The sequence below is a fragment of the Cervus canadensis genome, chromosome 27 (assembly GCF_019320065.1).
Source record: "Cervus canadensis isolate Bull #8, Minnesota chromosome 27, ASM1932006v1, whole genome shotgun sequence".
Taxonomy (NCBI): domain Eukaryota; kingdom Metazoa; phylum Chordata; class Mammalia; order Artiodactyla; family Cervidae; genus Cervus; species Cervus canadensis.
Window position 1 is genome coordinate 5,762,329 of NC_057412.1, and position 10,579 is coordinate 5,772,907.

The 10,579-nt window shown below is 43.6% G+C and overlaps 1 long non-coding RNA gene and 1 other non-coding gene across 2 annotated transcripts; both read right to left on the reverse strand.

Moving 5' to 3' along the window:
- Nucleotides 1–3,028: 3,028 nt before the first annotated feature.
- LOC122428806 lies at nt 3,029–6,227 on the reverse strand. Its single transcript, XR_006265823.1, has 3 exons — nt 6,078–6,227; nt 5,257–5,421; nt 3,029–3,928 (listed from the first exon to the last, which is right to left on the reverse strand). It is a non-coding gene; the product is annotated as an uncharacterized LOC122428806 (long non-coding RNA).
- Nucleotides 5,749–5,854, reverse strand: LOC122429018. The gene has a single exon (XR_006265889.1). It is a non-coding gene; the product is annotated as a U6 spliceosomal RNA (small nuclear RNA).
- Nucleotides 6,228–10,579: the final 4,352 nt, after the last annotated feature.

The window sequence follows — 10,579 nt, forward strand, 5'->3', positions numbered from 1 at the left end:
AGAACAGAGGGTGAACACGGTGCGGGGAGGGGAGGGTGGGATGAATTGGGAGATTAGGATTGACACATATACACTGCTGCTGCTTCTAAGTCGCTTCAGTCACATCCGACTCTGTGCGACCCCACAGACGGCAGCCCACCAGGCTCCTCTGTCCCTGGGATTCTCCAGGAAAGAATACTGGAGTGGGTTGCCATTCCCTTCTCCAATGCATGCGTGCATGCTAAGTTGGTACCATGTGTAAAATAGCCCATGGGACCCTGATATATAGTACAGAGTGTTCCCTTCAGTGTTCTGTGATGACCTAGGTGGGTGGGATGGGGGTTCGGGGGTAGGAAGAAAGCCCGAGAGGGAACAGACGTATGTATACCTGATACCCTTCGTTGCACGGCGGAACTAACAGAACATTGTGAAGAGTTACACGCCAATAAACATTTGTTGTTCAGTTGCTGAGTCGGGTCTGACTCTTCGAGACAGGATGGACTACATATAGCCCACCAGGCTCCTCGGTCCAAGGGATTTCCCAGGCGAGAATACTGGAGTGGGTTGCCATTCCCTTCTCCAGGGGATCTTCCAGATCCAGGGACTGAACCTGGGTCCTCTGCATTGTAGGCATGTTCTTTACCATCGGAGCCACTAGGGAAGTTGTTTTTTCCTTTTTTTTTTTTAATGTGAAGTAAACTGTTGCTAAACTCGAACTCAAAAACCAGTATGTCCCATACTGAACTCTGGGTTTATTGGATCCTGCCAAGAAGCGAGTTCATGAAATCCACTTCTTCAGAAAATCTCCAGGGAGAGAATTTCTGAAATGAGGATTGTGAAGTACAAGTATGTGGGTTATGTTTCTAATTTCCCCGAGTACATATGATTTCTCATAATTAAAATGCCCAGGGTTTTTCTTTGATTTTTATTAGGTTATAAAACTGGTGGGGTAATTATTCATGTTAAAAAGAATTATTTTCAGTTTTAAGCTATCACCATATTCCAAACTCTTTTCAATTTCTCTTCATCGTGGTGAGGCTGTATTTATAAATGTAGAATAAAGTCACCCAGATGATAATATTTCAAAATACTCCCTGCCTTCCTTTTAATTAATAAACCCAAAAGCCATCTTTTGCAGAAACGACTGCCTTAAGCTTCAAAAAAAGTTTTCAGCTTTTAAGTAGCAAAGTTCAACATTTTACAGTCGGCTGTTTTATTGCAAATTTATGTAGTAGTGGGAAAAATCAGAAAATTGAATCAGGAGATTCGAAAGATGTTAAAGTATGGCAGAAACCAACACAATATTGTAAAGCAATTATCCTCCAATTAAAAATAAATGTAAATATGAATTTTAAAAAAACAAGATGCTAAAGGGGACATTTTCCTCCCTCCACACCACCCTCCTTAAAACTCTTACAAAATGCAAAAAAAAAAAAAATCTTATTTTTCCTTTCTAAAATAATTTGCCTAAATTTTACTGAAGGCTTTTATTATTATTATGACATCTAAAGAGTTAGAATTGAATGGATTTCTGTGGAAATAAACAAAGACCAATCAAATGAGAACAATGAAGGGCTATTTATTCAGAACTTGGATAAGCAGTGAGTCGGCCACTGTCCCTGGCATCTTGGCAAGGATGCAAAGGCAGGCAGGGAAGTAGGAAACTTGATGGTACAAAATAGAGAGGCTTCAGGTGTGCTCTGACTAGAGGCTCTGGGCCCAGGAAAGCTGGAGGAGGGCTAAATCACAGCAGGGTCTCTTCCATGAATGGTTAAGGGTACATGTTTGGCTTTTTCTGATTGACCCTCAGTTGGAAGTGGGACAAAAATTTTGGGAAGCTGTTTTTAATCCAATTCTGGTCATTTGGGGTCAACTGTTACAAAAATTACTGTGTAACCTTCTAGATTGTTTCTTTCGGGTTTTTCGTTTGTCTTGCCTTTTGTTTTGTTGTGGGTTTGTGAGTTTGTTTGGGGGTTTTTTTGGCCTTGCATTTTGTGGGATTTTAGTTCCCTGACTGGAGATTGAACCTGAGGCCTCAGCAGTGAAGCCTGGAGTCTGACCACAGGGAATGCTCCCTAGATTGTTATTAGAAATAGTAGTCTGACTTCAAACAAGTCAGCAGTCTGATGTATGACAGGCTGGTTTCCTGAATGGTTTATTGTCGATAAAGGGGTTGGTTTCCTGGGTGAGTTTGTTGTAGGCTGTGGGTCAGAATTCTATTTTTACATAGGGCCTGGCCATTGTCTGTTTCTATGTTTAGTTTCTCCTTCCAAGTCAATTATAATTTAATGAGTAGCTGTAATATTGATGTAGTTCAGATTCAGAATGGGATGCCTACCTCTGTGGAAATTTAGGCCCAGCAGTCGAGGAGGTGTCCTACAATTCCCACCTGTATGAGGACCTGTCCAGGTGATAATAATCTGGGATCTTTTAAGAGACAAATTGAAGTGAACCACCCCGGGATAAATATGGGACCTCAAAGAAAGGTTTGAAAAAAAGTCTGGCACAGGCAGATGGTTTCCAGGAAGCAGAGGTAAGACAAACCAGCAAAGCCAGTAAGTTCTAAGACATGAGACAAGATCAGTTCAGTTCAGTCACTCAGTCGTATCTGACTCTTTGCAACCCCATGGACTGCAGCACGCCAGGCCTCCCTGTCCATCACCAACTCCCGGAGTTTACTCAAACTCATGTCCATTGGGTCGATGATGCCATCCAACCATCTCATCTCTGTCATCACCTTCTTTTCCTGCCTTCAATCTTTCCCAGCATCAGGGTATTTTCCAATGAGTCAGTTCTTCGCATCAGATAGCCAAAGTATTGGAGTTTCAGCTTCAGCATCAGTCCTTTCAATGAATATGCATGACTGATTTCCTTTAGGATGGACTGGTTGGATATCCTTGCTGTCCAAGGGACTCTCAAGAGTCTTCTCCAACACCAGAGTTCAAAAGCATCAATTCTTTGGCACTTAGCTTTCTTTATAGTCCAACTCTCATATCCATACGTGACTACTGGAAAAACCATAGCTTTTACTAGATGGACCTTTGTTGGCAAAATAATGTCTCTGCTTTTTAATATGCTGTCTAGGTTAGTCATAACTTATCTTCCAAGGAACAAGTGTCTTTTAATTTCGTGGCTGGAAATGCAAGAGGACATGTGTTCTAATGGCCTAAAGGCTCAGAAACAATACAAAACCATGCTGCATACCTAATAAAACTCATCCACTGGCAACATGGCCCGGAGGCCTGCCTGTTTGGAACTCCTGTCCAATCTGATATTCAGTCTATGTGCACTGGTTTGACCTAACAATTAGTCAGTTACCCATTCCATCATGGTGCCAAGACAACTGGTCATTAAGTATGCATTTTGAATATTACCCCCACTTCAAAGTGAGAGCCAGAATGTAGCCTCAGCCAATGGTTACCAAGAATAAACTATTTGGGATGTAGTTTTATGAGTATACTGTTTCCTTTCAATCTTGTTGTTCTTTAGTCGCTAAGTCATGTCCAACTCTGCAACCACATGGACTGCAGCATGCCAGGCTTCCTTGTCCTTCACTATGTCCCGGAGTTTGCTCAAACTCATGTCCTTTCAGTCTAGATGCTGGGTAACTTGTCTCAAGCTTGATCTGAGCTCAGAAGGTATGAGAAGCTGAAAGAAGGAATCAAAGAAAAGTACCTCTGGTGAGAAGAGGGTACACTTTCCTTGTTGAGTGAGGGCCATAGGAAACCATGAATTTTGAAATCACACACTATTGTCACCTGGGCAGGTGGAAGGGCAACTCCTTGGGGTCTGTGGCCATGGAAGGGATATGTCAATGCTGAAACTGAAGTCATTGCAGAAGCCTCCAAAATGGAAGCCCAGGAACATCCTTGGTGGTCCAGTGGTTAAGACTCCATGCTACCACTGCAGGGGCACAAGTTCGATGATCCCTTGCTGAGGAACTAAGATCCTGCATGGAAAAAAAAAGAAAGAAAGATGGGAGGCCAGGTCAGAGCAGAGAATGAAGAGGATGAAGAAGAGCATTAATTCTGAGAGCTTCAGCAAGAGAACTGCCATCCCTTCCCCCTCCAGGAAAACCCCATGGACGAAGGAGCAGTACTACAGTCCATGGGGTCACAAAGAGTTAGACACGACTGAGCGACTTCACTTCACTTCACTGATAATGTGACTCGGTCAAGAAGTCACGGTGATGGACATTCAAAGGGTATTTCTGAGTGTGTGTTCAGAGCAGAGACACTGTCTTTACCACCTCATATGTTGATTTGCCCCTGCATCCTTACAGGTTAGCATCCACCTTAGGTTAAAAAAAAAAGAGGGGTGGACATTTAATGTACCTTTACTACCATTTGAATGTTTTGTAATGGTTAAGTCCATTTCTATTGTAGTAAATTAACAGATGCTATTTGGGGGAAAATATCAAAAATTCACATATGACATGCCATAAGGATAGTAAACTAGTTACTAAAATAGTAAAATAATATAAAGGTAGCTTTTAAAATACCTTTTTTTTTTTCAGATCAATGTTTGAAACCCCATAAATTCTATGTTTCCTGAAAATAAAACTGTACTGAGAGTAATTATGATGTTATTTTTTTTTCTAGTTACTTGTATTTGATGGAAATGCACTACAGACCAAGATATATTTGCTTATTCTGGGAAAGGGGAATTCCTCCCCTTCTTTTGTGCATTTTTAGTTTCCCCCATTTAATTTTGAGAAGTATCTGCTTGTAGGAGGTGGGGGGCGGTGAGCACAGGTTTCCCTGGTAAAGAATCCACCTGCACTGCAGGAAACTCTGGTTTGATTCCTGGGTTGGGAAGATCCACTGGAGGAGAAGAGATAGGTTACCCACCCCAGTATTCTTGGGCTTCCCTGGTGGCTCAGACGGTAAAGAATCCACCTGCAATGCAGGAGACCTGAGTTCGATCCCTGGGTTGGGAAGATCCCCTGGAGGAGGGCATGGCAACCCACTCCAGTATTCTTGCCTGGAGAATCTCCATGGACTGAGGAGCCTGGCGGGCTACAGTCCATGGGGTCGCAAAGAGTCAGACACAACTGAGCGACTAATCACAGCATATCTGCTGGGGGACAGTGTTGCAGTTGCCGTGTGAAGCAGGTCCAATCTCAAGTCCACAAGCCTTTCCAATCAGAACAGATTTTCTTTCGAGAAAAGACACCATCTCTTGGCAATATGTTCAGGGATGTTTACAGACATTTCAAAATTTCAGTTTCAGAGCCTTCCAACTTAACTCTTTTTTTTTAAGGCCCAATTTACTTACTTCTTCCTTTTAATTAACTTTTGTTGGAGTGTAGTTCCTCTACAATGTTGTGTTAGTCTCAGGCATACAGCAAAGTGAGTCGTGTTTACACATACATGTATCCACTCTTCTTTAGATGTCCTTCCCATTTAGATCACCACAGGTCATGGAGTAAGGTTCCCGGCGCTAAACAGTAGGTTCTCATTAGCTATTTGCATTATACACAGTATCAATAATGCATACATGTCAATCCCAACCTCCCAATTGATCCCATACCCCTCTTCCCCCTACCTTGGTGTCCGTAAGTTTGTTCCCTACATCTTTGTCTCTATTTCTGCTTTGTCAGTAAGTTCATCAATACCACTTTTCTGGATTTCACACATAAGAGATATTATATATTTGTTTTTCTCTTTCTAACTTACTTCACTCTGTATGAGAGTCTCTAGGTCCATGCCTCTGCAAATGGCACTGTTTCATTCCTTTTTATGGCTGAGTCATATTCCATTGTAAAAAAAAAATATGGAATGCTTCACAAATCTGCATGTCATCCTTGTGCAAGGGGCATGCTAATCTCCTCTGTATCCTTCCAATTTTAGTATTTGTTGGTCTAGTTGCTAAATCCATGTCCAACTGCTTTGTGAGCCCATGGACTATATACCCACCAGGCTTCCTGTGGACTTTCCAGGCAAGAATACTGAAGTGGGTTGCTACCTACTTCTCCAGGGCGTTTTCCTGACCCAGGGAGGGAACCTGTGTCTCCTGCATCGCAGGTGGATTCGTCACTGCTGAGCCACCTGGGAAGCCCTGATTTTAGTACAGGTGCTGCCAAAGTGAACACCCACCTTAACTCTTTGAGGTATGATTAGAGTGGATGATACAGACCCCTCATCTCGCACACCGTGGGGTGTTGATGATAGTGATTCTCTTGTCTCAGAATCGGTGACTGAGACCCAGAGCAGAAGGCAGAGACACACCAAGCACCTCCCATTCTAAAGACAGCTGTCAACAGCTGGAGGCATGAACCCCTGCAGAACAGTTTAATAGACCGGAGTCAACAAGCTGTACTGATCTCACCCATTCCCCCTGCCCAAAGCAAGCACAAGACCACGGAGACGAGAGGGAGGAGAGACTGCCTATTGGAGTCATCAGTGAAAAGGTGAGAGCCCCAGTACTTTCCATGGAGGGAGAAAAAAGGGGAACACTCATAGATATTGAGGTGTCAGAAACAAGAGAAGATGGGCATCTTGATCCACAGGGGACCCTGGCTGATGGGGCAGTCGTGCTGAGCTGCTCACTCCCTGAGAGGGGAGAGGATGACTCAGGCAGACTAGAAGTGGGAAAAGCAGCCCTCCTGCTACCTGGCATTTCCAGGAATCCTGAGTCTGCCGTGATGCATGGCTGACTGCAGAAGGCAGCTGGGCTAAAGCCATGCTTACTGTGTTGCAGACAAGAGGGCCACACACAGCGTGGGTGTCCCCAGTGATGGGAAAAGAACGGCGGGGTGTATCACTGGTAGTGAAAGCTGCAGTGGGATTCGAAGAACTTGAGCTAGTTAGTCTCCCTTGGTAGGAAACTTCATGGAAACAAGAGATGGAGCTCTGGGTTCATAGTGAGGGGTCCATAAGGAACTCACACGTGTACCCCAGGAAGGAAGCAGCAAGGGATGTCCACCCTCAGGGGGTATCTGCATTTGGTCCATTGCAACCTAAGAAGGAATAGCCAATGGAATTACCTGGAGGTCCAGTGGTCAGGACTCCACGCTTCCGCTGCAGGGGACATGGGGTTCGATGCTCGGTCAGGGAACTGAGATCCCACATGCCGTGGCACAGCTGTAGATAAATAAATAAGTGTTTAAAACAGGAAGCAATAGCCAAGGGATGGCCAATGCACCCCAGGAATGACAGATCCAGCCCTTTCCATCTCCCATCTTAAGAAGAAAAGTGACCCAAGAAATGAGGGATAAGGAGCAAACAGGCAGACCAAGCCTTCTTCTTCCTCTAAGACCCCTTGGAAAAGCATGGTCAGAGCCAGGAGGAGGAGAGGAGACAGGTGGATCTAAAATAGATATTTTAAACTTGACCCGCCATTTTAAAATATTCATAAGTAAATAAAAAATGCATGGAACTCTGTATGAGGCAGCATTTCCCTCCCCAAATGAATAATTATCTGCAGGTTGTAAATTGCAAGAAGAGCTCTCCAGCCTTGAGGGATGTCACCCTGAGGTCAGGGAATCACAGTCATGAAGCAGGAGCCTGGCAGAAGTGACCCCGGCCCAGGACTGCAATTCCAGGCCACGGGCTTCCTGGGCTTCAGGAAAACTAAAGGTAAGCAGCAAAGTTTAAAGTATTTCACCAAAACCTTAATGAAAGATTTGAAAGATGTGAGCAACTGGATCATTAAAAAAAAAAAAAAAAAAAAGAGGGGAACTGATGATCCCCATCATGCTTGCCATCACCTCCGAGACTTTGCAAAGGTGAGAAGATCACTTTAGAAGGTACCCTGAGGCCAGGCTCCCCCACTAGAAGGGCAAGAAGTAGGTACTTGCTTTGGCTCAGAAAAGGCTGGGGAGAAAAAAAGCAGCCTGGAGAATAGACAAAGAAGACCTTGCAAGAGCAGAGGAAACTCCTTACCCCAGTGAATACACTAGAGCAGAGACTTTCAAACTCCTTGTACCAAAATCCATGTTAAAAAACACATTGTGCATCATGACCCTGTCCACATGGGCATGCATAACTAAGTTTTATGAAACAATGTTTACTCACTATGTGCAATGAAGAGACACTGGCCTTTTACATTCTGTCCTCTTTTTTTAATGCTGGTCACAGTTCATATAAATTGATTTCCAGACCCTAGTAGTCTACCAGTGGCAGTATAAACAACTCTCATTAGAGTGAGATGACTCTTAAGAGGGAGAGGGAATTTGGGTCACACACCATGGACAACATTTGTTTCTTTTCTCCCAAATACGATTCCCATGTCCACAGACCCTTCTAATGTCATCAGATTGGAGTCATATATTCCTTTTTAAAAATGCTTATTTTTAATTATGTGGCTGTGCCGGTCTTAGTTGTGGCATGGGGCATGTGGGATCTAATTTCCTGACCAGGGATCGAACCTGGGCTCCCTGTACTGGAAGCACGGAGTGGTAACTGCTGAAACACCAGGAAAATCCCTGGAATCATTTACTCCTGATAACCTACTTTCCAGATGAGTTCAAGGTTACATCTCGCTACTGGTTCTCTTATCTAACTACCTTCCATGCCTTTCTAGCTCTCCCCCTTGTAGATGTGGATTAGACTACCCAGCATTGAAAGTGAAAGTGAAAGTCACTCAGTCATGTCTGACTCTTCCTGACTCCATGAACTATACAGTCCATGGAATTCCAGGCCAGAATACTGGAGTGGGTAGCCTTTCCCTTCTCCAGGGGGTCTTCCATACCCAGCGTTCAAACCCAGGTCTCCCACTTTGCAGGCGGATTTTTTTTTTTCCATTTATTTTTATTAGTTGGAGGCTAATTACTTTACAATATTGTAGTGGTTTTTGCCATACACTGACATGAATCAGCCATGGATTTACATGTGTTCCCCATCCTGATCCCCCCTCCCACCTCCCTCCCCATCCCATCCCTCTGGGTCTTCCCAGTGCACCAGCCCTAAGCACTTGTCTCATGCATCCAACCTGGGCTGGTGATCTGTTTCACCCTTGATAGTATACTTGTTTCAATGCTATTCTCTCAGAACATCCCACCCTCACCTTCTCCCACAGAGTCCAAAAGTCTGTTCTGTACATCTGTGTCTCTTTTTCTTTTGCATATAGGGTTATCATTACCATCTTTCTAAATTTTATATATGTGTTAGTATACTGTATTGGTCTTTACCTTTCTGGCTTACTTCACTCTGTATAATGGGCTCCAGTTTCATCCATCTCATTAGAAATGATTCAAATGAATTCTTTTAATGGCTGAGTAATATTCCATGGTGTATATGTACCACAGCTTCCTTATCCATTCATCTGCTGATGGGCATCTAGGTTGCTTCCATGTCCTGGCTATTATAAACAGTGCTGCGATGAACATTGGGGTGCACGTGTCTCTTTCAGATCTGGTTTCCTCAGTGTGTATGCTCAGAAGTGGGATTGCTGGGTCATATGGCAGTTCTATTTCCAGTTTTTTAAGAAATCTCCACACTGTTCTCCATAGTGGCTGTACTAGTTTGCATTCCCACCAACAGTGTAAGAGGGTTCCCTTTTCTCCACACCTCTCCAGCATTTATTGCTTGTAGACTTTTGGATAGCAGCCATCCTGACTGGCGTGTAATGGTACCTCATTGTGGTTTTGATTTGCATTTCTCTGATAATGAGTGATGTTGAGCATCTTTTCATGTGTTTGTTAGCCATCTGTATGTCTTCTTTGGAGAAATGTCTGTTTAGTTCTTTGGCCCATTTTTTGATTGGGTCATTTATTTTTCTGGAGTTGAGCTTCAGGAGTTGCTTGAATATTTTTGAGATTAATCCTTTGTCTGTTGTTTCATTTGCTATTATTTTCTCCCAATCTGAAAGCTGTCTTTTCACCTTGCTTATAGTTTCCTTTGTTGTGCAAAAGCTTTTAAGTTTAATTAGGTCCCATTTGTTTAGTTTTGCTTTTATTTCCAATATTCTGGGAGGTGGGTCATAGAGGATCTGCAGGTGGATTCTTTACCAGCTGAGCTACAAGGGAAGCCCACCCAATATTATCTCCACTAATTAAACACTTTCCAATCCCTTGGTGGTTTAGTTGCTACATCATGTCCGACTCTTTGCTATCCCATGGACTGTAGCCTACCAGGCTCCTCTGACCATCAGGGAAGAATCCTGGAGTAGGTTGCCATTTCCTTCTCCAGGGGGTCTTCCCGACCCACAAATCGAACCCGGGTCTCCTGCATTGAAGGCGGATTCCTGCACTGTAGGTGGATTCTTTACCGACAGAGCTACAAGGGAAGCCAATCCCTTAAATATCTGAGATGCACAAGTCATCCACAAGGCCTTCTTCAAAAGCATGTCTAAATAATAACAGTAACAGGTAACATTCATAGATGCCAGGGTATGTCAATCACTGTCCTCAGCTTTATCAATCTCTCTCTCTCTATTGGTAATCTTTGTAATCATCCCATAAATAAGGAAGGAGAGACCCAGGAAGGATAAGTAAGGACACATAGCTGTTAAGTATATACTTTGAATACAGGGGTTCTTGGAAAAGTAGCAAGTCATAGAAAAGCATGACACAAAAAATAAGTTCGATCTTCTGATGGGGGGAAGAGGGTCATGAGGCATGAAACATCAGTGGGTCTTGTGCAGAGCCTCTTCCAGG